At 41.7% G+C, this 27,508-nt stretch overlaps 1 protein-coding gene across 1 annotated transcript in view; it reads left to right on the forward strand.

Annotated features, from left to right (window-relative positions):
• Positions 1–27,508, forward strand: part of ATP6V1H (ATPase H+ transporting V1 subunit H) — a gene marked incomplete in the record, with an annotated part of 1,920,819 nt that overhangs the window by 819,924 nt on the left and 1,073,387 nt on the right.

The following is a 27,508-nucleotide window of genomic DNA, read 5'->3' on the forward strand; positions in this document are numbered from 1 at the left end:
CCTGCCTCACTCCTTCCCTGTTGTCTCAGCAGGAGAACCAGGTTCTGCACCCTCAGCTTCTAACACTGAACCTAGCAGCCTGGCTAATTACCTAATCTCTCCTTTACCATCCCTCAGTAAACCTGCGATGGATATCATTTTAGAGGCAAGGAGGCCTAGTACTAGAAAAATCCTATGCTGAAAAATGGAAAAGATTCATTGCCTGGAACCAATCTCAAGGGATGAGCACAGCAGCGTCCAATTTACCTCGGATTTTACAATACTTAACTGAGATGCTTCACAAGGGCCTGTCTTTTTCCTCCATCAAAATTCACGCCTCAGCCATTTCAGCTCATTATAACACGGAACCCTCCCCTCTTCTCTGATCCACTGCTCAAGCAGTTTCTCAGAGGGTCCAGAAATTTGAGACCACCCAGGAGAGCTCCAACCCCAGCCTGGGACCTTAACTTTGTTTTGGAGAAACTCACCCTACCCTCCTTTTCAGCTAGCTGCTATTGCGGATTTAAAATTTCTTTCTTGGAAAACAGCTTTCCTTTTAGCAGTCACTTCAGCAAGAAGGGTATCTAAATTACAGGCCCTTATGGCAGTGGAGCCTTTCATCATCTTTTATGCGGACAGTGTGTCCCTCGGAACCAATCCATCCTTCATGACCAAGGTGGTATCCAGTGTGGCTCTTAATCAGTCCATTCATTTGCCAACCTTCTTTCCCTATCCACAGAACAAAGAGGAACGGATACTGCATTCCTTAGATGTGCACAGACAACTTAGATTCTACTTGGACAGGACTAAACCTGAAAGGAAATCTGAACAACTGCTGGTTGCATTTGCTGCAGGGGCAGAGGGGAAGGGTATTTCAAAGCAAACCATTTCTAAATGGATAGGCCATTGCATTAATTTCTGCTATAAGCACCATGGAAAACCTATCCCACAGGGGATCAGACCTCACTCCACCGGGGCTGCATCTACCTCTACAGCCTTTCTCAGAGGCATCCCTACCAGGGACATCCTAGAAGCTGCTACCTGGTGTTCTGTACATACTTTCACCAAGCATTATCATTTGCCAGTTTTCTCTAAATCTAGAGCTGGCTTTGCGACTACAGTCTTGCAGGTCCTTATAGCTGGTCCTAATGTTATCTGAATTCCTCCTCCCAACCATAGCTTTGGGAATCTACCCAAATGTAATGACTGCAACAGTGAAACACGAAGAACATAGTACAGTTGTGTACACGTACCATAAATGTAGATTTTCGAGTGTATTCACTGTTGCAGTCCTGGTTACCCTCCCTCCAACCATCTAACTTCTTTTGGCTATACCTCTACTTTTCTTTACTATGCTTAAAAGCTTTTTTGGTGTATTTGCTTTTTTGTTGGAGGTGTATCATTGTATTTTTATATTTAATTGCTTCCCATTAGGGGTGCACCTGACATCTGGGGCAAGAAAAACTGATGTAATGGCATCGGCTGCATGTTTTATATCCCTGACAACCTGACGTCATGGAAGAAGGGAGAGCAACCGACGCAGGACCCAAGACTTTGTTTATCAGGCCGACTGAGGGCTACCTGCAAGCAGATAACCCAAATGTAATGACTGCAACAGTGAATACACTCGAACATCTACATTTTTGGTAAGTGTACATAACTGTACTTTCCTCAAAATCTATAATTTTCTGAATTTTTTGTGGCAAACATTAAGAATTGAATTCACTAAATAACGACAGGCATTTGTTTTTTTTTGTATATCTTCAAAAAATGAATGGTATACGTTTATTCTCTAGATTTTTAAAGTTTATAAGAGCAATAATCACTGGTCTGAGTCTGATACAGACTCAATCCTTCTGCTCCTAACTGTCCTGGCCTCATGACTAGTCCTGCTGCTCCTAGCTGCCTTTGCCTAAAGTCCTGCTAGCTTCATCCTCATTGTACTACTTGGTCCTACCTGCTGGATACCTAGAGATTTACTGGGATGTTATGATTTTTCTTCTGGCCAAAGTCTTCAGTCAGGCTGCCATGTGATACATTTTGTATTAGAGTTTCAGTTTAGAAAAGCTGCATTCTGCAGTAGGCACTGTAACAGCTGCAGTCAAATAAATGCTCAGTGAAACAAGTATTTATATAGATGTCTTGCAAGTGGTTGCAAATGAGGAAATTTAACACGGTCAGTGGTGATGATTCATTATCAGTCATTCGAGAAAGGCTTTTCAGTTTGCGTTCAAGGTTAGAGTCATCAATATCACAATGACCATTTATCCTGTCAGTCAGTTGTTCTTTCAGAGCCTTGCAGTGTTGGAGCAATGTGTCTTCTGCAATGTCACTCAAGGATTTAATATTTGATAAAAATCCAAAGGCTTTATCAAACTCTGAAAGCTGCTCAGACCAGTCAGTAAATGATTGGATTGTTGTGTCCAGCAGCACATTGTAGAACTCTACATGTAGTTTTACCACTGGATCCTGTACAGTCTCATCTTCTCCTTCATAGTCAAAGAAGCGCTTTACTTTCCTCTGCCTCTTTTCTTGAAATGTGCCAACATCCAGCTCTTTTGCTATCTTGGAGGCTTCACCCATGGCATGTTGAAATCCTGTCTCTCTCTAGTTCTTCAGCAGGTCCATAGTTGATGCCAGCTCTTTGACACATGTAGAAATATCAACCGATGGACTCTGCAGAACTTTGCTTGCACAATTTATGTCTGTCAGCACATCATACCAAACTACTAAACATACAATGAATTGGTATGATAAAGTTCCGAGCACAGTCCCCTTGCTTGTTGATATGTTGCAGCATCACTTGTACGTACAGCTTCACCTGTCTGCTGTAAAGTTTCCACTACTTCCTTCAACTGAAGTCTTACTGCCTTGATAAGAGTCTATCCTGCATTCCCAGCAAATCTCCGACAGCGGCTTCACAGTGCTATTTATGTTTCATTTCAAGATATGCCATTGGCTTGTTGATGCTAAACAAAGTACATAAATGTTCTGCAGACATACAAAGAATGACACTGCCTGTAGTGATGAATGTGCTCTATCACTGACTATAAGATTTAAATTATGGCACGCACAAGGCACATAAAAAGCCCTTGAATTCATCTGATCTGAAGTAGTTTACTTCATTTGGTCTTCAACCTGTGGGTCTGTGATCCACATTGGATCCGACACGGCCGCATTTTCCAGCTATGGATCTGAGTTCCAGACTCCTCCCCTTACCCATAATGCCCCCTGTCTCCCTTCAGATCTCGTTTGCCGCCATAGTGGTTACAAGCATGGTTACTGAGCGCCAGCTAGTGGGTCACATAAGTGAACTAAACTCTGTTTTTTTCTCTCAATTTCTTACTATTTTCTTCCTTACATCATTTCTTTCCTCCCTGCATCTGCGTCGGACATAAAAAAAAACTAACTTTTCTCTCTTCTCTTGTCCACCTTTGAGAGCGTGTGTGTGTTTGTGTGTTTGTGTGCTTGTGTGCTTGTGCTTTTTGGGCCTGTGTTGGGGATGGCAGAAGCCCCTAAGGCAGGTTTTAAGAAATGCACAGAATATGGCCATAAGCTATATCCGGCAGATGGCCACACTCTGTGCATGGTTTGCCTTGGTGCAGATCACTTCAAGTCCCCCTGTCCTATTTGCTCTGGTTTCAACCCCAGGGTACTTAAGGACAGGCGGAACAAACTGATTCTGAAGGGTTTGCTCCAGTCCTCCGGGACTACTGTCCCTTCTTAGTAAGGTTTTCTCCCCACCAGCTCTCCTGACTTGCTTTGGTGGTGTCCTCCCACTCACCCAAAGTCCCAATGAAGAGATAGACAAGATGATGCGGAGATTTATCGCCACCCAGATCTAGATGGGAGTCTTGCCAGTGCCCTCTCCCTCCGGAGGGGGCTCCTTGCAACCTTTGTTCCGACCAATAACTCCTTCTCCGATCCGACTGGCAGTTTCTGAGTTTTTGGATCAGAGGACCCTCTGAGTCGAGGGGTCAGCGCCGACGGTACCTTGTACCTTGACGCCGGCTATTGCCTTGAGCTTGTCGGATCCAATGGGGTGCTCTCTGCTCCGAGCATTTCAGAGTGGAACATCCCACTTGTCATCTCGGCTACGACTCCCCTGTCGGGTCAGAGGAAGACAGGCCCCACCAGTATGTCCCACGAGGTTTGTTCCCCTTATGCATTCGATGTGGTGGAGAGGGTTCTGTCGGTGTTGGGGCCTCTGACCATCTCGTCCTCTGACTCCATCCAGACCCCCTTAGCTCTGAGTGCAGTTCCAATCATCTTGCCATCTCAGGGACAGCCAGTGGTCGCTATGCTCCAGGAAATTCCGTTGGAACAACAAGAGGTTGGTAAGTCCTCCTCAGAGAGTCCCCCTGAGGAGGTACCCTGCAAACGTACGTGTAAACGAAGGCATTTGGACTTTCCTCCAGAGTCCCTCACAGAAGACAAGGACTTGGATGAAGGGGAAGGTACCCAAGGTCACCTCCCGAGGATGTCTCCTTTGGAGACATCATGGAGCTCCTTCACCGGGGGGGGGGGTTGGTCAGCCCCCAAACCAACCTCAGACGAGTCTATGCTCCTGGAGGCATTCAGCTTGGGCTCATCTACCTCTTGGATGTTCCCTCCTGCTGATCCACTTGTGGATCTGATAATACCTAGGGCATGGAAGGAGCCAGACACCGTAAACATCTAGGGCATGGAAGGAGCCAGACACCACAGAGTCCATTCCTAGCGCCCCGACAAAGTGTTGAGCCCCCCCATCAGACAGGACACATTGTAACAAGGGGTCCCCGGTAGATGCGATGATGGTGGCGTATGCCACCAAGAAGGAACTCGCTCAGTAGAGTTCCACTGTTCATCCTCCTGATCAAGAATCAAGAGTGATGGACCATTTTGGGAAGTGAGTATATGCTTCAGCGACCTTCTCGGTCTATATGGAACTATATGGCACACGTCATTCAACTCCAGAGAAATCTAGTGAAGGAAATCATAGAGTCTACCCCAGAGTCCATGTCAGCGGAGGACAAAAAGAACTTCTCTGCCCGAATGGCCACTCTAAAAGCAGTTACAAACACGTCCATGCGACTGCTCTCTCATGCTAAGGAGGGAGCGGCCAGAACAGGCGTTGATATCGGGCATCATGCCTGGGTCTGGTTGTGTCAATTTTCAGAGCCCTTCAAGACGTCTTTCACCAACGCCCCCTATGATGGTTCTTCTCTCTTCGGGAATTCAGTGAAAGAGACACTGGTCCAGAGAAAGAAGGAGAGGAAGACACTGTCTGCCATCGGGATCTGCTTCTTGTCTCCTCAAAGATCCTGGTCCAGGAATCGGCGAGGAACGATGATGTGGTTCCAGAAGTCTCAGGCATTTTCCTGGGACACTCAGGACTCTCCTTTCCCCAGAGGCAGAGGAGTCACAACAGATGCCACCTGAGAGGTAGAGGGGGTCCTAGGAATTTTGTGTCCCGAGAACCCTTCTCAGAGGGACCTGGGCAGTAGCCCTGAGGGGTTGCCTGACTGCTCATCCCTTTAGGCAGTTGGGGGGGTCATCTTTCGCTAAACCGGAAGGCATGGGAGTCCATTACAACAGATCGCTGGGTGTTGCAAATCATATCCAGAGGATATTTTGTTCTATTCAAGGACATACCTGTCTGAACAAACTCTTTCCAGACATCCCACCAGCACAACGGGAGGAGGCAGTGCTAGAAGTAGGAAAGCTGCTCAAGAAACGAGTCATTCAACCAGTCCCCCCAGACCAGTCCATATCCAGCATTTACTCCAGTTTTTTTTTAGTGCCAAAGAAAATGGGGGACCTCAGACCTATCTTAGATCTGTCCCCATTGAACCTGTCAGTAGCCAGGACAAAGTTCCAGATGGTCACTCATCAGTCTGTCTTGCCCTTTCTGCAGGCCACAGATTGGACATGCTCGATCAATTTCCAGGATGCATACTACCACGTCAAAATGGACAGGCGCTCCTGGGGATTTCTAAGCTTCTGGCTTTCAGCCAATCACTACTAGTTCAGAGCCCTTCGCTTTGGTCTCACTATAGCCCCCAGGGTGTTTACCAAGGTGATGGGAGTTATAGCGGCTCACCTAAGGCTCCAGAGGATTCAGGTCTTTCCATACCTGGACAATTGACTCTTTGCAGCCTCTTCAGAGCATCTACTGTGCCAGGCCAGGGATTTCTTCATTCGGTTAGCGAGCAGTCTTATTGCCATAAATCTGAGCAACTCTCCTCTAGAGCCAGTCCAGATTCTGGATTTTATTGGGGCACGTTTGGACACTCTTCAAATGAGGGTTTTTCTCACCCTAGACAGGATACGCAGCTTAAGATTACATGTCTTACAAATTCTTCATGCTCAAGTCCCTACAGCCGAAGCAGTTCTCAGGGCATTGGGTTCCATGGTGGCTACGATCAATCTCCTGCCATTGGCTCACCTTCATATAACAGAACTTCAGTGGACACTTGTGGTCCAGTGGTCCCTGTTAGACCTTCCTCTCACCTTTCCAGTGAGAATCTCGAGGGTATGCAGGGACTCCCTTCAGTGGTGGATTCAATCTTCGCATCTCCCCAAGGGACATTCCTTTCACCCTGTTTTTCCCAAAACCACGGTGACCATAGACACCTCCGAGCTAGGTTGGGGGAGGCATTGCTTGGAAAGGATGGTCCAAGGCTAATGCCCCCCCCCCCCCAAGACCGAGTTGCATATCAACGTTCTAGAGATGAAAGCGGTTGTTCTGGCATTGCAGGGACTTCATGCCCGTCTTCCTCTTGGAACAATTGCCATTCAGACAGACAATATGTCAGTAGTCTGGTACATCAACAAATAAGGGGGAATCAGATCTTATCCCTTCTGTCGAGAAGCCATGAGAGTGTGGGAATGGGCAATCTCCACTGGCTGCTTTTTAGTTGCAACGCACATTCCGGGGCGGTTCAACATTCTAGCGGACAGGCTCAGCAGATCTATCCTGATGCCTTACAAGTGGTCTCTGAATCTTTCAGTAGCAGAACAGATCTTTCTAAAAGTGGGGGTCACCCTTGCTGTGATCTCTTCGCATCTCCTTCCAACACGAAATGCAGTGTGTTTTTTGCTCTGATCCCCCCCGTAGAGACGCACTGGTTCATGCTTGGCCTCCCTGTCTTCTCTATGCTTATCCTCTGCTTCCACTTATGTCGAAGTTTCTTCAGAAAGCTCGAAGGCTTGGGAGCACTGTGAGTCTTATAGCCCCATTCTGGCCTCACCAGGTTTGATTCCCCACACTGGTCTCACCTAGTTGTTCCTCCATGGATGTTGGATCCAGTTCTGGATCTTCTTTCTCATCCCTTGGGGATTCCTCACCCAGATCTGGACAGTCTGAAGCTCACGGCTTGGCTGCTCCAGTTCTCATGATTATCAGGACTCCTGGATTGTCATCCCCTGTAAAGTCCATTTTGGTTGCGGCTCACAAGTCCTCCACCAGAAAGGTGCATCATAGTAAATGGAGACTTTTTTCCATATGGGCCACTCAGCTGGCTTTGGACCCTTTCATGGCACCTCTTTCAGCAGTCTTAGATTTTTTGGCAAGCATCTTCCATCAGGGTGCTAGTTCCACTACAGTTAAGGTACAACTGGCAGTTATTTCTAATTTCCATGTGGGGGTGAATATGTCTTCCCTGGCTTCTTCCAAACTTTGTAAGACCTTTCTTGAGGGTGCCTTTCTACTCTCCGGTTAAGGACCCTACGCCTTCTTGGGATCTTACCTTGGTGTTACAGGCATTGGTTTCTGCACCCTTTGAACCTGCAGCATCAGTTGATTTGCAGTTTATGACCTGGAAAACTGCTTTTGTTTGTTGACCATTACCTCATCCAGAAGAGTGTCAGAGCTTCAGGCTCTTTCTATTAAGGTGCCTTACATGATCTTTTACAAAGATAGTGTTGTTGTTGCATACTAATCCATCTTTTCTTCCTAAGGTGGCCTCGGAAGCCAATATTAATCAGACTGTAAATTTACCAGTTTTTTTCCTCAACTTCCAGAACAAAGGGGAATAAAAGCTGCATCTGCTCGATGTTCATAGACAACTGAGATTTTACTTACATAGGACGAAACCTTCGTGTCTTATGCTAAACCGTTTTTAGGCAAGCCAGTTTCCAAAGTAAGAATTGCTCGCTGGATTTCTTTGTGCATTGTCGAGCCTATGCTGTGAAAGGTAGGTCTCTACCAGGACAAGTGAAGGCACGTTCCACCCAATCTGTGGCTATGTCAGCTGCCTTATGGTCTAGAGTGTCTCTGGACGATATCTGCTCGGCAGCTACTTGGTCCTCATCTCATACCTTCATTTCTCATTATAAGCTGGATATTGTGTCTAGGAACAGAGCATCCTTTGACTCTGTGGTGCTCTGGAATATTCTTCCATGAGGGCCACCCAGGAATCTACGAAAGCTGGGGACTCTGTCCCACAGGTTGAAGACCAAATGAAGTAAACTACTTCAGATAAAGAAGTTATGTACTCACCATAACGTTCCATCTGAGTAGTTGCACTTCATTTGTCTTCAACCTTTCTCTCCCTCCTTCCCCCTGACCTTATCATGGATGCAGTCTATATTTAGCTTTGCATAACGTGTGTGGCCTTTGAGTCTGTCCAGGCCTGGGAGTATCATAGAGATTCTTGTTATGATAAGGTGATATTGGGTCAGGTATATGATACATCTTAGGCAAAAACTCGATCTGAAGGGAGAAAGGATACAAGAGGCATTATGGATAAGGGGAGGAGTCCGGAGCTTGGATCTATAGCTGGAAAATGTGGCCATGTCTGATCCGATGTGGATCCGAGACCCACAGATTGAAGACAAATAAAGTACAACTACTCAGACGGAATGTTATGGTGAGTACCTAACTTCTTTTTTTTATCTGGGTCTGCACTCCAGCTCCTTTTCCCTTCATGTTGCTGCCATTGTCTTATTCTTGTCCTTGACTGTTGTTAATGTCCAGTTGATGACTTTGTAGAGTCTAAAGAAGTGCTTCTGTGAGTCCTGCTCCGGTTGTGTCATTCACAGGCACAAATCCCAGAAAGTGTTCCTCAGCTGTGGCTGCTGCCCTTGAAATATCCACATACCTAACTACTACAGTCATTTGTTCTTGATTTCCATGTTTCCTGATTGCACACTAGACATTAGCAAAGTACCTAGCATCCTTCACCTTCCCTACAATGGTTCTTAAAATAGCATTTACAATCAGCTGTATAATTTCATTCTGTATGTCCTTCCCAAGGTAGTGATCCATTGCTTCTTTATTCCTAATACGATGCAAATGTTCAGCCATAACAGAATCAAACTGCTACAAACGTTACACTTGCCCTAAGAAATTGCCATTGCCATAGGTGTACAGGGTGTCACTCGTACCACGGAATGCCATGTTCCATTCTGCCAAGTATTGGACAATAGCTATAATGCGTTCTAACGCACCATGCCAACGAGTTCTCTTTTTCAACCACTGCTTGTCTCTTATCCATTGTCTGCCTTATCTTTACTCTATTGTCCAGTTCCTTCCACTTCAGCTTGCAATACAGTATGCTGTGGTGCTCGGTCATGGCTGTCTAAAGCTTTGGTACATCTCACTCTATGCTCTGTAACCATCTGACCTGAAACGATGTTTAGATTGTCCAAAAACAGTGCATGTTTTGAGACTGAATATGTCAACCAAGTGTGTTTTGCTCTGTCCCCATTAGGCAGCACGTGGAAATAGTTCTCTAATTTAAATCTTCTTTTCTGTTCATTGGCCAGGAACTGTGGCACAAGGTCCATGGTGAATGGCAGCTGCCTAAACTCATCCCTTATCAAGTTTGGCCAAGTTTCTAGAGCCTCAAAATATATACCTAACACTCCCTGCAAGTTATGGGCCACATCTGTCACTACAGAAGTATGGGCTCCTTCTGTAGCAAACTCTGGTGATCCAGGCAACACCTCTAAAGTTGAATCTGCATTTGTTGACATAATTTCACCATGGTAATGGCTGTAGGTTCACAGGAGGTTGCCTGTGGTGCAGCTGCAACAAAGTGATCACTTTCTGTTGCAAGGATGATGAGTTACAGTGGGAAGACTGTAATGCAGAGCCATTGTTTTGTCCTGAAGGCAGACTTTTTCCTGAATTTCCCCTCCCTGATGACCCACAGAAACAAAATTAATGGAACCCTGTCTCTTTGCATCCTCATTCCTCTGCTGCTCAAGATTTTTTTTTTTTTTTTTTTTTTGCTGATCCTGACAAATATGTGCACTTCATCTCTAACTGGGAATGGAATTAAAGCAGAATTACTATAGATGCAGACATCAGGTCCTTTTGTCATACTGTTAGTAAAAAGCACTACACTTCAGTTACATGTTATGCCACTTTCTTTGACCTACCCAGACTGCATAATGACAAACATTAATATTCTGAACACATTCTAAGGATGGTATTTTCAGTTTACACAGGAACAAAACATTAGCATTCTGAACACATTCTAAGGATGGTATTTCTAGTTACACAGAAACAACTCCCATGACAATTGTGGAATTGTTACCCATCAGATTTACTTAAATGGACCCCCTGCAGTAAACCCTCATCTTTGACCTGCCCATTGCCACGTTAAATATAACTCCAAGCTAGCCAACCAGTGTAAACAATTAGTGTCTTTAACTTTAAGCCCAAGCTACAAACCTACAACTTTTCTCTTAACACTGACACTTGCCTTTTCTGCTTACAAAAGACAATCACTAACTGTAAGTCACTGTTGTCCTTTACTCTCCAAGCATCCTGAACTGTATTGCACTACTGCTTCTACAAAAAGTCATAATGAAAAGGAAATGACCCTAAACATATGGTCTATAACTAGGTAGCACTACATCTTGATATGAAAGGCCACAGTAAAATACATTCCAGTTGAGCAAAAAAAAACTTGAAGCTGCCACACCAAGTCAAGAGCTACACAATCCATGGTGCAATACATACCCAACAAGTGATCAAGTTGATTCCATCTTACACTGTAGACAGAACTAAAGATAAATGAGGACCAGTAGGCAAAGGAACTGCAGTGCAGGCATATAAACTAGAAAAATGGATTAGGTTCCAAAAAGTCATGTTAGTATGACTGCAGGGACAAAAGAATGAGCAACCTAATACTGAAAGCTGTTCATAAACAGAAGCTACACAGTACACAGTATTGTACCGTAGGCCGAAGAAATGCTGAGTAGCAGTAACCAGTAGGCAAAAAATGTAATGTAGGCAATAGGCATTACAAAATGCATGTTGCATAACGATTTCCATTGACATCAGTTACTATTGCATCACAGGCACAAAAACTGGAGAATGACTGACCAGTAGGCAAAAAAATTTAATGAGAAAGGCCTGAGTTAGAGTTTTAAGTTAAATACCGAACACTAGCAGGGAACTTCAGCTTTTTCTACATGATTCTCTCTCTTTCATCCCCCAAACATGTGAAGAGGCCGCAAAATATGTAAAATATTGCTATTATAAGCTGTCTGGAACAGGTGACTGAAAGAGCAAATGGCTAGGTGGAAAGTCACAAATTTTATGGGGAATGCACCAAAGTATGAGGCAAGAAAAAAGCTATGGAGCAAAAAAGGCATTTCCGAAAACTGTTCCTACTTTAATCACAAACCAGCCAAATTTCAGGAATGTGGTGTCACAAGCACACTTGAACAAACCAAAATCATTGGTAGAACAAAGGAGTAAAATCATGGACTTGCTAGAAAACCTCATTTGTGAGGGATGTAGACGTGCCAATCAAACATCGGGAGACGGACATTCCCACAACCCCCCCCCCCAGCACAAGAACTGGGGGCAAAAGCATAAAGCCAGGGAATTTAACATGTATTACATGGAGGATATTTAACATGAAGTCCATTTTTGCTAGTAGCTTCAGTCCTCAGCATTGTGTAATCATTTTGTGGACAGACCAAAAAGCAGGCAAACATTCTACAACATTCTGTCAGCATCTACCCCCCCCCCCCCCGCCATGACCTCATCACAATACATTTAGTGGGCAAAGCCAAAAATTGCACAGGAAATGCATAACAGGAACAGTTTCAAACATTGCTACAAGAACCTTAAAGATGCTAGAATAGCAGGGTTTGCATTTGCATGCAGTAAAACAGTTCTTCAGAATTCTCAATGTCTCAACAATAATGCTAGGTGAAGTAAACAAAGTGAAAAAATGAGACAAAGGCATAATATTAGGGATGTAAAACAATGAGACAAAGGCATAATATTAGGGATTTAAAACCATGTACTTCTAAACTAGGAGAGATTTTCAGGAGCATGCATTGCATGAAAATACACTTTTGATGAGGAACAGACTACATTTACCAGGCAAAAATTTAAACATTGTGCAACATTGTAGCATTCTAGCAACCCTACCCCTCTCCTAACCTATCAATGTAACAATTCTAGGCAAGCCAAACATAGAATATAGACATAACAAGGGAGTTTTAAACATTGCCATAAGTCTCGATGAAGCAAAACTATCAGAAGACATGAGTATTACAGTAGGGAATTAAAATATTGGGTTTACAAACTAATAACAATGCTAGAATAAGATTTTGCAGCAGCATGTCTTGTATGGTCCTACATTTTTGTGGAAGACAAAACAAAAACGACATCTGGACATTGTGCACATTCTTACAGGCCCTATCAACCTCCTAACTCCTCACCATAATTCAAACAGCCAAAAATAACTGCAGAACAAGGCGTAACATCAGGGATAGTTTAATACATGACTACAAACTACTATAAACTTAGATAGCAGAACAGTAGCATGCATTAAGACATCGGCACATTCTGCAGAATTCTCACAACTCTCCCAAAATCTTGGCACAATAATTCTGGATGAAGTTCAAACAAAATAAAGACAAAAGCTTAGCCTTAACGATGTGCTTGTATAGTAAGTGACCCCACATTAAAAAAATTCCAGGCAAACATTGGAACACTACAACATTCTCACAAGCCCTAACCATACTCCCAACCTTTCAACTCAATAACTACAGACAGCACAAAAAATTAAAGTCATTGCATCAGTGAGTTAATCATTGCCGGTATACACAATACTAGCGTAACAGGCTTTGTATTAGTATACATTCAAACATCTGTACCTTCTGCAACATTCTCACAGCCGCTAACCACCCACCCAACATTAGGCATTTTAAACAATGTATTTATGAATTAAAAATGGTAGGACACTTTGCAGTAGCATGCATTTTGTTAACACATGATGAGTAACAGACTGAAAGTACCAGGCAAACATGTACTTGTACATTAGCATGTATTACAACATCAGTTCATTCTGTAGAATGCTTACAGCACCTAACCCCCAATGTCCCAGCACAATTCTTGATGAAGTGGTAAAACAACAAGACAAAAGTGTAATATTAACAACGTGCTTATACATTGCTTGACTTGAGTTTAGCAAAAAAAAAAAATATAAGGCAAACACTTGAGCACTGTGCAACATTCTCACAGCCGCTAACCACGCTGCCAACCTCACAACACAACTACGGACAAAGCAAAAACTTGGCACAGAACAAAGTCGTAACATCAGGGATAGTTTTAAACATTACTGGTATACACAATACTAGAATAACAGGGTTTGCATTAGTGTATAAGCAAGCATCTATACATTCTGTCACATTTTCACAGCCAAATGACAACAACGAAGTGAATTGAGTAACGTAAGAAATTTTAATGTAAAACAAAGCTTTCAAGTCACAAACCCTTCATCAGTGTTAATATGTCCTACTAAACACACTTAAATAGTATCTAAACCACATCACAGCCTATCAACTAAAAACACTTAATTCAACTAACTTAAAGGCACATAGCTACAAATGTAACATAAAAAGATGACATTCCTGCCAACTATATAACTGTAAAATTACTAAAGTAAACAAATATAAAAATGCTTAAAAAATGTGTGTATATATATATATATATATATATATGTGTGTGTGTGTGTGTGTGTGTGTGTGTGTAATATATATACTGAAAACTCAAAATACTGAAAAACGCCACAGGATACCAACACTTACTATATTCAAGCACAAGTACATACAGAAACATATTTCCCTTCAACTATATACAGGCAAGCCCCCCTGCACCCCCCCCACACCCCCTGCTACTTAAATATATAAGCTCCAAAATTGCACTTCACTAAGTGCAGTCTCGGAGTTGGTATATTTAAGTAGCGGGGGTGGGCGGGTGGAGAAGAGTAATATGTTTTGTGGTTTATTTGTTTCTGTATGTACTTCTGCTGGAATATAGTAAGTGTTGGTATCCTGTGTGTTTTCAGTATTTTGAATTTTCAGTATTTTGAACTTTCGAGATTTTGGTCTTAAGGATTTTGGGCTTTCAAGATTCTGTAGTACTTACAGATACACACACACACACACACATATATATATATATATATATATATATATATATATATATATATATATATATATATATATATATATCTCCTATTATTTTAAACAACTTTGTCTATGTTTAAGAATAGGTTTCAGTGTTACTGTCTGATTTAAACCTGGTCTCTGATCTACACTCATTCTCACAGCCACTAAGCCCCTTACTAACCTCTCATCATAACTCTGAACAAAGGAAAAAGTTATAGAACTAAGTACCAATCCCCTTAGCGCAAGAACTCTGCATAAAAAAGTAATGGAATCATCTTCCTAGATTACCTCATCCCCCAACCCCAAGACTATATCTGAGCATTAATTACAGACCAGCCTCCCTTTCTCAATCTGTTAGCAGAAAAATTATGGACAAATGTAAAACAATGGTCAGCTGTCACCCCCCCCCTTCCCAGCACTTTTAGCACAAGAATACTGGACAAAAGTAAAATAGTGGTACAACCACAGCCCCTCACCCCTCATCCTCTAAGAACAGGAATTCTGGACAAAAGCAAAATAGCCTGCCAACAAATTAGGAACAAAGTACCAAATAAAACAAGACAAAGAGTTTTTACACCAACTTGCAGTGGAAACACCAAATAAATCCACAAAAATTCTGGACAGTTAACAACATCCTTCAACCTGACAAAACCTCAACTCCCCTTTCTAATATACCCCAAAAGACAGCTACCATTGCAGAACACTAACATATATTGGACAGTGCAGTGGTGCAGCGGTAAGGTTGTCACCTCACAGCAAGAGGTTCTCAGGTTCGATTCTCGGCTGGGTGCCTTCTGTGTGGAGTTTGCATGTCCTCTCTGCATTTGTGTGGGTTTCCTCTGGGTGCTTCAGTTTCCTCCCATGTTACAAAGACATGCGTTTGGAGCATTTCTGTCTGGGCTGTCACTGAAAATTGGCTCGTTCCAAGTAGGTCTTTCCCTGTTAACAAATGTTAAATAAATAAATGTTTCACTGAAAGCATTCCATCACTAACCAAATACAACAAACCACCGAACATCAACCAACATCTCACCCAACAGAGAGAAATCTTGATGAGTGGATGGGCAATAGGAAGTTCACCCTGGGGATCACTTCAGTGGCCTTGCTTGACAGGAGCACTGGGAACTAGCTTTGGGTGCCATGATGCCAGGGAATCTTCTTGGGCTAGGCTTATATAGGCTCCAGGGCCATTAGCCTAGTACATACCTATGAACATTCTCCTTCCAGCCCATCTCCACAAAGTCCATTGAAAAACTCCAAAAAACTCAAACCTGTCACGAATGCAGCTGATAATCTACCAGTGGAATTTCTAAAAATAGCAACCAAAGCCATTTCTTACCATGACTTAATACTTAATATAGCCATGACTGAGCAATATGTCCCAACCATCTGGAAAATCTCATATATACCCTTGCGCAAAGGTGGAAACTCTACAGAACTTGCAAATTATAGGCCCAGAGTAATTCTCTCCGCACTCTCTAAATTCCTAGAGTGATGCATTCATTCTCAACTTCTGCAGTATCTCACAATCAATAATTTACTAGCCAAATCCCAACATGGCTTCAGGCCCTCCTCAGTTGTACCAACACCAATTTGGAAATGAAGGTAAAATAGGATCATCTGTCTTTGTAGACTTGTCAAAAGCCTTTGATACAGTGTCTCACAACAAACTAGTAAATACTCTCGCCAACCTTAATCACAGCTCCCTACCCCTCTGATGGTTCCATAGTAACATAACAGGCCATCAACAGGCAGTTAAATGTCTCCAAGATCTATCGCTTCTACTCCCAGTCACATTAGGAGACCCACAAGGCTCCATCCGTTGTCAACTTCAGTTTAATTGATTTACTAATCTCAATAATGGCACACCTCCTTACCATCCACAATCCAGTATGCTGACGACCCTACACTTGTGTGCCGCATCTACCATGCAACAGCTCATGTCACAATCCAGGCTGAAATAAGCCGGTCTTTACCACTTACCCCATATTCCTAAAAACTATTCACTTAGACATCACCTCACAATACTGCCCACCTATCCTTGGTCTAGCAAACTCTGTAATATCCTTTTATTCTCTCTGTCCCATCGTCTATCTCCCTCCTTTTCATCACCTCTGTCCCTCTCTCTCTGTCTTGTCCTCTCTCTCTCTCCACTGCATTACATATACAGCATAGATGCTACCTATAAAAATAAAGCCTATTCTACTTCTTGCCCCCAGTAGCTAACTCACAAGCTCTCGTCCTAACCGACTGACAATCAAAATTAAATGAATGTTAAAGCTCACATTCCTTTATATTCTCTCTTGTAAAAACAGATAAACCATACTTATTTTACATATTTCTACCACTTGTGTACTAAGATAAATAAAAAATAACAGATAATTATCTGTCTTTGTATAAATAATTGATGTGTTGTCTTCACAACCATCTGGAGCTTTTTTCCTCAGGCCTCCGATGAAAATGGGTTCTATCACAGTCAGATTATCCAGTAAACAAATGTAAAATAAATAAATAAAATAAATAGTACAACCACAGAACCTCACCCCCCAAATCCTCTTAGCACAACAACTCTACACAAAAGTAAAATAAAACTGGTGCAACCTCAGCCCCTCACCCCCTCCAGCCTCGTATCACAAGAACGCTACACAAAAGTGAAATAAAACTTGTACAACCACCGCCTCTCACCCTCCCCCTCCAATCCTCTTAGCACAAGAACACTACACAAAAATAAAATAAAATAAAACTGGTACAACCACAGCCCCTCACCCCCCAATCCTCCTAGCACAAGAAGTCCGCACAAAAATAGTAATGCAATCACCTCCCTAGATTAGCCCTACCACAAAAACTAAAGTTAAAACGAAACCCAAAATCTTATTTTTATGCTATTAACAGAAGGCTGCTTCCAATCCTGTGCTCCCTCTTCATGACTGAAGACTGATCTGCTCTGCTCACTTTCCCCTCCAGACCAGTGCAGTCCTTTTTAAATTGCCCGTAAAAGGACAGTTTTCCAAACCTTTTAGAAATTGTCCTTAGAAGGACAGTTGTAAATAGTGTTGTCCAACGACCATGACTGCTCCTAAGGCTTGAATCTGCCATTTATCCGTTCTCAAGCTGGTAATCCAAACCCTGATCGATCTACCACCAATACACTAAAAGGAAAACTCCTCTGTTAAAAATCAGGAGAAGTAATCCTTATTAGCCACACGTGCCTTTTTAAAGCCAGTTGATATAGGCAGTGGTTTGCAAGGACCAGTCAAGTCCTTGCTTCATTACTTCCTTGTTTAAAAAAATACCTAGGGTGCTGCAGCCAGTCACATTCCCTTGCTTCTCACACACCTGATTGAGTGCAGCTTATGGACGAATCACAAAAAAAAAAAAAGAAAAAAAACGGAAAAAAGTTTAGAAGTTTGCACTTCGTGCTGACATCAAAGGACAGTGCGGACATCCATGAGGTGCGTGCCAAGTCGAGGAAGTAACGGATGGAGCAACCTGCGGCTGCTTGATGGTGGCCCTCATTCATGGGAAGTTAATCAGGGGCTCCCAGCGGCTGCAGGTTTCATGGGTGCCTAACTCCAGCTAAGCTTACCAGCACTGTGACTGCTTACATAGGAGTGAATGTGTGACCTCCATCTTCCAACTATGAAAATTTACATTATTGAGAGATTATCTGAATCGCTCTGCAATGAAAATCAGGGGCCACATGTATTTCTGTGGGAGACCACATAGTTAATTAGCATTATCCAGTTTTCTGGATTGCCTTTTTACCATGCAGTTTGGTTTGGAAGATCATTGACTCTCACTGTTAAAAATCTTAGCATTAAGGTGGTCTGTGAATCAGAAAGGTTTGCCAAGAGCATCTCTCTAAACTGTCTGCATATTCTCAGGACATAGATTTTTGCCTCATATGTTGGGCTGTTCCTCAAAATTTGTGGTTTTCTGGCAAATCACTGGGGACAGAAGATATTTTATAATGAAAGACAGTTTAATAATGAAAGACAGTTTAAGTGTTATACTTTATATCCTTCAGAAAATGTAGCCAATGTAAAATCTGTGATCCTAGCAACTTTTAGTTTATAAGAGCAATATTTAAAACTCATCCTTGATTTTGGGCCTTTCATTATTTTTGGTTTTGTCCAGATTTCTTGTGCTAAGAGATTGAGAGATAGGGAAACCATTCCTGTTCAGGCTCCAAGCTCGTGGTAAGCCTTTCAGAATCACAGAGCTTATCTTTATCTGCGAGTTAAAACTGAAATTGATCAGCTGTGATCAATGTTCTACCCTGGTTAAAAGTAAAATTAAGGGTGTGTATGTGTTTGTGTAGATATAGACACACACACACACACACACACACACACACACACACACACACGTTAACATGAAAATCTAGTCTAAACAGTACTAGTAAGTCACTCACTGAAATAACTTGCATCTTACATCAGGGCTTTACAAGTTAGAAATCTAACAACCCGAAAGTACAAAACAGCTTAATGTTTATCTATCTATCAATCTATCTATCTATCTATCTATCTGTCTATCTGTGTCTGTCTGTCTAGCTGTCCGTCTTTCTATCTGTCCGTTGTTGACTGGGTTAGTCCCACTAGGCTAGTTGCCTTTTCTCAGGGGAGACCCACAGTGGTATATATACTTCTAGGGAAATGTGGCCAGGGCATTGGGGAACTTAACAGTCAGCAACAGAGTGAAATTGCGTAATGGATCTCAATTGCAAACTTAATTGGGGAATTTCCCCTACTCTTTTCCATAGGTGCCATGGCATCTTTTACATCCATCTGAGCTAGCATCAACTCAGATAGATAAGACCTTGGTTTAATGTCTCATTCAAAGGACAACACACTCAGGAGTACAGCACCCCTGTTGTCACCTTTCGTTGTGGCTAAAACTGGAGTAAAGCCACACCCCTCGTGTCACCAGTAACCCTGCCAATCCCACCCCTCCCCCGCCCATTTTGTGATGTCACGGTGACATCACCCTGTGGGTAACACCCTCTTTTTCCGTTCATGCTGTATGTTTTCGACTGATTTACTATGCTTTTCTGTAAAAAAGAAAAAGCATAGTAAATCAGCCGATTTACAAACTCCGATAGTCTGTTTCCTTTTTGAAACAGGATACCGGAGTTTGTGCAGTGTTTTCCGGACTACCGGAGAATCAGTTTGATTTCTGGGTAGTCCAGAAATAAAACGGAGGGGTGGCAACCCTACCCCTATTACGTTGCATTGCACTGGCAGAAATCCAGCCCCCTGATGTGGGAATACAATTCACAGCCTTCTGCACCAAAGGTGAATGTGCTACCTGCTGTACCATTGACACTGCAAAGGAAGAAACATTGAATCATCACAAAGTATGACTTTATACTTGTAAAGTCAGAGTCACCACATGACTGAAGCTCCAAAATGAGCATTCTGAAACAAAGCAAAGTCCTTCTCCAAGGTATACTGATTTATCATTGTATTACCTAAAAAATGTTTTATACACTATCTCTTTGATCATAGACTTCCTAGTTCTTTACAATAAATGTAATTTTAGCAATGTTTTTTTTTTGTTGTCTTTACCTCTTGTGGCAACCCAAATGTTACCACTACTGTCGAGATACTGGCAAAAGATACCTGCCTGAGGCATTATCTATAAATAAAAGCCTTATTTCCAGTTTGTTGATTCATTTGTGCAGCCTCAAAGAATGAGGGCCCTATTTTGTAAGTTAGTAGAACTAAAGTGTACATCTGGCACCATTTTTTCATTATGGAGATTTAAGCTGTACCTTAAAAGATTTACATTATTTCATATTAATCAGTTAACTCTGGTAGAGCCCTCATCTCATTGGGTCAATTTTCAGGCTCAGCTTATTGATACCATAACAATAATGACATAAATTCCTTTGGACTCCCAATCCACGAATTCATAACACAGCTTTTTTGTATTTTATTTTGTGGCAACACTCCTTCAAGCTGTTAGTTCATATATGTACTGTTCGGTAGCATCAGTGTAGTCCCTCTACAATGGAGGAGAGAGGTCCATGATTCTGCTTTGAGGAATCACTTAAAAGGCAGCAGCTAAGTGTCTTCTTGTTAAGCTTGTTTGTATCATAACTGACTATACAGAATATGCTCTTGAAGCCCAAAAGTGCAGGTCGCAACATGTATAGAACCTCAGTGGATCTGGTTTACCTTCAACTTCTAATACAAAATATAGCTTTCACATATGGCCGTTTGCCATAGCATAGGCTTGTGCCAACATTTACAAAGAGAATAAATTACTTTCCAACATCCACTTTGAATGTATGACATAAATAACCCATAAGTATGCTAAACATTTTTGGGGACCAGCTTGTTATTTATTTATTTATTTATTTAATATTTGTTGGCCAGGAAAGTCCAACTAGGACAGAGCCTGTTTTCATTGGAGGCCCAGGGAGAAACACTCCAGCTGTATGTTTTTGGAATGTGGGAGGAAACCCACACAAACACAGGGAGGACGTGCAGACTTCGGACAGAAGGCACCCCAGCCGAGAATCGAACCCGAGAACCTCTTGCTATGAGGTGACAGTGTTAACCACTGCACCACTGCACTGTCCTTGAAAAAATAAAGCTAACAGACAGGGGCGGCCCGTGCTATCGGACTGCAGCCCCCTCAACTTCAAACTACTGATAAAATAAAAAAGAAAAAAAATTAAAAAGTTTGCGGACTTCGCGCATGCGCACTGCTGCTGAGACAGTCTAGCTCATGGAGCATGTGCACAGCAGTCCTGATTGAGACTCATGGACAGGAGCACTCCCACAAGTCTATGCAGTTTTAGACTGCCTGGGGAAACGCGTCGGGGTCGGACTGCAACGTCAGCAGTCAGGGGAAGGATCGGATTGGAGTTTGCTGCAGGGGAAGATCTCGCGACGGGCAGGGTAAGGATCTGGATTGGATTGGAGTTCGCGACGGACAGGGTTGGATTTGCGCGGGATTTCTGCTGCAGTCTCATCGGGATTTACTTACTGGATATATGGTGGTTACTATAGGACCAGGTAAGTGTGTGTGTGTGTGTGTGTGTGTGTGTGTGTGTGTGTGTGTGTGTGTGTGTGTGTGTGTGTGTGTGTGTGTGTGTGTGTGTGAAAATGACTCAGGTGGGATGTACTGGTGATTAGACTCATAGTGGTGTGGTAGGGAATACCTCAGGCTTGAACCCTGTACCTTGTATGCAGGTGTTAAAGACCTGAATTCTCTACCCACCACCATTTGTAAAAAAATTGCAGATTTTTGCCTCATATTTGATCTGATCTATTCCTCATAATATCTGTGGTTTTTAAATATTGCAATGCTTGAAATTTGATGGTGCAGTGGTAGCATTGATGCATCACAGCTGTAGGTTCTTGGGTTTGGTTCTTGGCTGGGGTGCCTTCTTTGTGGGGGTTCTGTATCTTCTCCCTGTGTTTGTGTGGGTTTGCTTTTGTGTCCTCCCATATTACAAAGACATGTCTGCATTATTTCTTCCTGGGCCTCTGCTGAGAATTGTTTTTTTTTGTTCCAAGTCAGACTGTCCTGATTAACAAATGTTAAATACAATTGACAGGCATTTGAATTTCAGACTTCAGGTTTCTGAATGTTTAATTCCTTGCATATTTGATGGTGCAGTGGTAGTATTGTTGCCTCACAGCTATAGGTTTTCTGGTTTGATTCTTGGCTGGGGTGCCTTCTGTGTGGAGTCTGCATCTCCTCCCTGTGTTTGTGTGGATTTGCTCTGGTGCCCTGTCATTTTACAAAGATGTGTCTGCAGTATTAATCCCTGGGTCTCTGCTGAAAATTGTTTTTGTTCTGTCAGCAGTAAAATTGACAGGCATTTGAATTTCAGACTTCATGTTCTTCAGAATACATAGTAACACAACCTTTTTTCTAGCAATTTTCTAAGTTTATAAGATGAATATTTGAAATTTGTCCCTATTTTTGGGACTGTATTCCCCCATTATTGGCTTTGTCCAGGTTTTTGTGCTAAGGTTGACAGCTATGGCAAGAACTGAATTCACTGAATATGTTTGAGGGCTGTATTCCCTCATTACTGGGTTTGTTCAGGTGTTTTGTACTAAGAGGTTGACAGCTATGGTGAGAACTGAATTCACTAAATGATAGCCATTTAAGTTTCAGTCTTCCTCTCTTTTACAAAGCAGCTGATTTGGCATAGTGGTATGTTACTCTGACTGTTTTGCTCAGGGACCTTAGCAGTAAAATGTATGGTGGTAACACAGCATTTTATTCTAGCAACTTTCCAAGATTATACAAGCAATGTTTAATGTGTCCCTAGTTTTTGCGCTTTTGACCCCCCCCCCCCAAATACATTTTGGCTTTTTCCAGTTTTCTTGTGCTGCGAAGTTGAGATGCAGTTGAGTATTGAGTAGATTTTACAAGGAGCTGAGAGCTGCAGGGGAACAGAAGTTTAGTGTTTTGCCAATAGCACAACAGGTTGTGTACTTGCTTTTGATGCAGAAGGCTGTGGGTTCTACTCTCACAAGGGGTGGATGTTGCCATACTGAGAATGTTCTCCTTGGTGAAGATACTAACTATGAGTCTGTTATCAGTTTGCCATCCATTTCTTCTTGCAATATTATTACTAGCTTATCATTTTTTTAATGTAATATAGGCAATTTATTCCTGAGGGACAACAGACACTTTATTTTTCGATTAAACCATGAAATATAAAGGTGATTGCTAGCAGCAACCTCTTCATTAGTTACAGATTTCTTTAATGTGGAATTATTTAGATGACTTTTACTTCAGAGATTGTGCATATTTACTGATAATGGACTGTAGAATTGTGCATATTTAGTGATAAAAGTGGACTGTAGATTTGTGCATATTTACTGATAATGGTGGAATGCAGAATTGTGCATTTACTAATAATGGTGGACTGTAGAATCGTGCATATTAGTAATAATGGTGGACTGTGGAAGTCTGAGTAGACTTTTTTATGATAAATGTTCTGAACTGGGCAGTTTTGCCATTATGGGTGCATGCATTTTGTTTCATTGCTTACTAGAAAAATGTTCAAAACAAATTTAAAACACCCTCTAACAACTGTACTGTATTGTGCAAGGAATATAATTTTAGTACAATGAGGAAGGTGTATCAAAGAGCACATGTATATTTCATATGCAAGGGGCCTATGATTTGAAAACAGCCCAAAATTAATCTTTATCTGCCACTGGCAAAATGTATTTTCTTTGAATGTGGGTTTCTATGCTGTTTCAATGAATGTGAGTTTCAAGGGCAGAGAAGTTTTAATGCTAAGTTTTCATTGTGAGACTGCATTGCTTTGTTTAGCATATGACTTAGTGTTTGTGCTGTAAAATACAAAATAAAGCTTTCAAATGAAATCCAACTCATCATAGAAGTAAAGCAGTATGCACATTAGTGTTTATGGTAAATGGAGTGAAATAGCCAAGTAATGGTTCATTGGAATGGCTGCAGAGGCTCCATTCAACCATGATTTTGTTGGGGGGAAGGGCAGCAAACTCAGACAGGCCCAGCTGAACTATACCTCCCAACTGTCCAGATTTTCAAAGAATGAATAGATTTTTGCTTCTTATTTTTGGTTTGTTCTTCATAAAATTTGTAGTTTTCTGGCAAATCGTTTAGGAATTAAGTCACTAAATAATGATACACTGAGTTTCAGACTTCATAACCTTCAGAAAAATGCACGTTAAAGTAAGAGCTGTTCTATCAACTGTCTCAATTTATACAAGAGGAATTTTTAGTACTGTTTATATGTGCCCCCAATATATTTGGCCTTGTTCAGATTTACTGCATTAACAGGTTGAGAGGTACATGCAAATAAATTGCTTTATAGAATTAGGCATAGCCAACCTCTCAACTGTCCTCGATTTTGGCTCAAAATGTTGCTCTTCCCCCTAATAATCCCTCCGCAAAATAGCAATTTTGGAAGAAAACATGGAGGGTTTACAATTAAGAAATAACTGTAATAATCAAAGTTATAGATTACTTGAAATGCATGTAGATTATTTTATTTTGTCAGCTGCTCAAGGTAGCAGTACTAATATTAAAGTGTCCCTTCTTTGACAGGTTCTCAGCTGTTTGTGTGTCTATTTTATATTTTTGCATCACATTTTTTGTCCATTTTTCATAAAATTGTGTTTTTTGGCAAATTAGTGACAAATCACTAAAGACTGAAGTTAGAAAATGGCAGACATTTGAGTTTCAGATTTTATACCCTTCAGAAAATTCATACTAATGCAAGACCTATTCTGTTATCTTTCTAAGTTTATTAGAGCAATATTTAAAAAATGTCCTTATTTTTGGGCCTCTGTCCTACTTCTGTGTATGGATTTGTCCAGATTTCTTGCTCTTGAGGTTGAGAGGTATGACAAATGTGTCAGGGCCATCACAGTCAGCCAGAGACATTTAAAATTGTGACATACTTGTTGCACCCCACTCCCCCATGTAGTGACTCTGGATGTGTCCAAGCAAGGCAAGGAGTAGTTATGCAGTGTCCCCCCCCCCCATCCAAGGTAGACACAAGTACTACAGTGGCTTTTTATCTGTCCTTGATTTTGCAGAATGGTCTGGTTTCTGTCATATTTTTGTACTGTTGATTTATGCTTATTACTCAGATTTATGCTTATTACTCAAAGTGCCTGTTGCTCTGTGTTTAAGTAGCAATGCTTTAATGACCATAAGGTAAGCTTGTCTGAGATCGTAAGATGCAAGTAAGCTTTAATAAGCATACTGTTAAAGAATTGCCAACATTGAAAGCCTTTCTGTTGTTGCCATGCAGAGAATACTTGACTAGATAATGTATAAGCCTTGGGTATTAAAGGACAGGATTCCATTATTTTAAAAAGCTCATTACACTTGTTGGAGACTTCCAGTCATCTCTACAGACTTTACCCATAAACTAAACAGAATGCCAATCATGTGTGGTCCATAACCTGTACAGTAATCCTTTAAGCAATGTATCTTGAACTTGTTTCTTGTTTGCTTTTCATTTTTTACTTTGATCATGTTTTCCCCATGAAACAAGTTGTCAGGCAGCAGGTCTTTTTTGGATAAGAAATATTTTTACAAGTGAGGGCATCACAGAGATTTCTCCTTTCAGCATGTTACTTGGTACTTTAATAAAACTGAATATATTATAATTAGAACTGCAGTGCAAGGAGAAGTGGTTTGAGTTGAGTGCTTCTGGTTTTTCTTATACTTGATTTTGACTGGCATTCCAGTAATGTATTTAAAAAGTAATTTATTTTTTCATGCCTCACAACCTTTTGTTTCCATCTAGATATTAAGTAAGCTGTCATGCAGCCAATGCATTGAAATATTTTTATTCTTCTACACTTATTTTTGTCTTGATTGGACTTTCATAATGATGGTTTGCCACCTAGGGCAGCGTATTTAATTAAAGTTAGTTTTTGTGGTTTTGAGCATAGCTGCTCCTCTTTCTAGTTGACCACACCCCTTCCCCTTGACCCCACCCATTCAGCTGTCTCCTGCAGCCTCCCCTGTGATTTGAAGTCACCAGCCGCCACTGCTAACAGATCATGTACTTGGACAAAACTGAGTACCCTACCATCCATAAACAAGTTTCCAAACAACGAAGAATGTTATTTCTGTAGGAGTTTTCAGTCAGTGAAAAGTAATTTAAAGGAAACACTGCAGCTCAGTCTACTGGTAAGTATAATCTTAATTTAATATTTTTGCCTTTTCCACTTGCCAGACATGCTTTTTGAACCAGTCTTAAGCATAACAGAGGGTTCATTTCCGAAGTTCTAAATTACCATAGTACGTACTGCAACAGAATGCATACAAACCCTGTCTAGTCGGTGCTAAGCACATTTTTATCAATAATGCACAACTGTTTCACGCACCATTTTCAAATAAAAAAATGTTTTTGAATTGTCTGCCTGATACTTACATTCTCAGAAAATTCTCTCAACCCTGTATCAACCTCAGGATTAGCTATAAAATAATTTTTTATTTTTGCGTGTCATGGAGTATTACCACACATGCCTTTAGATGCTGCCCACCCTCTCTCACCCCTTAAGAGCAGTCCCATAGCAAAGCTGATTATTGAAAGTGTTACTGCAGTGCTGGTACATTTAAAAAAATATATTGATTTTAAAAAGAGAATGCAGCTGTTAATATAATGTATTCTTACTTCAACTCTCACTGATTTTGTAGTACATCCCTGATTTTACCTCCTATATCTGCTCCATCCCTCATAAAACTTTTGGACTTTCTGGTTAATCACTGAGGATTACAGCTGGTCAATAATGATAGACATTAGTGGCATAGTGGCAGTGCCGTTTAGCTACGGTTAAATTATTCCCGGCTCCAATAAGTCTCCTCTTCAGTTTTTCCCTTGAAACTAGTCTCTCAACCTAAGCACTCAAAACGCATCTTACAGCCCAGCACTTGCTCAGACCTAATAGCAAGCACTAATATACCCTGACACTGATTGCCCAGCAGGGCAAGGCTCTTTATTCACCCTTCACCAACCAAGTGATTAAGCAGCTCACCCTACTATTTAGGCATGACAAAAGGGCAACTTCAGGTGCACTCTCCAGTCCAGCTGGTGAATCTGGGTATCCTGAGGCAATGTTACAACTGCCTCATGTACACAGACAACCCTCTCCTCCTACCACGAAACACTAACATATACAGCCAAACTGGAAGCTAAGCTGTCCCCACCCAGGACTGGAACAGACAGTCAAGAGGAGAAGGTTAACACTTGCACCACAACTCCAACCACACACAGACCTACTAAAACAGCACTGGCAAAAAATACACATAAATACACAAAATCATACTCGGAGGCTCTAAATAAAAACCTGCAAAAGCATCAGAGACCTCCAAAGCAGACACCCAAACAACCTGCACTTCCCGTCACAAACCAGACAACACATAAAACACAAAATCAGTGTGCCACACAATCACAGCCCTTAAGGTGACATAACATACCTAACACACTATAGTAATATGTGACTGTATAGTCAGGCACACTGACTTCCCACTCACTAGGCTATACAAGCAGAAGGTTACTGTTAGCTGCCTGTCAGGAGCCAGAATCCGCCACATAACACAAGCACTCAGGTCACTCAAGAACAAGTACAAATAT

The sequence above is a fragment of the Protopterus annectens genome, chromosome 3.part0 (genome assembly GCF_019279795.1).
Source record: "Protopterus annectens isolate FY-2018-M chromosome 3.part0, PAN1.0, whole genome shotgun sequence".
In the NCBI taxonomy this organism is placed as follows: Eukaryota; Metazoa; Chordata; order Ceratodontiformes; family Protopteridae; genus Protopterus; species Protopterus annectens.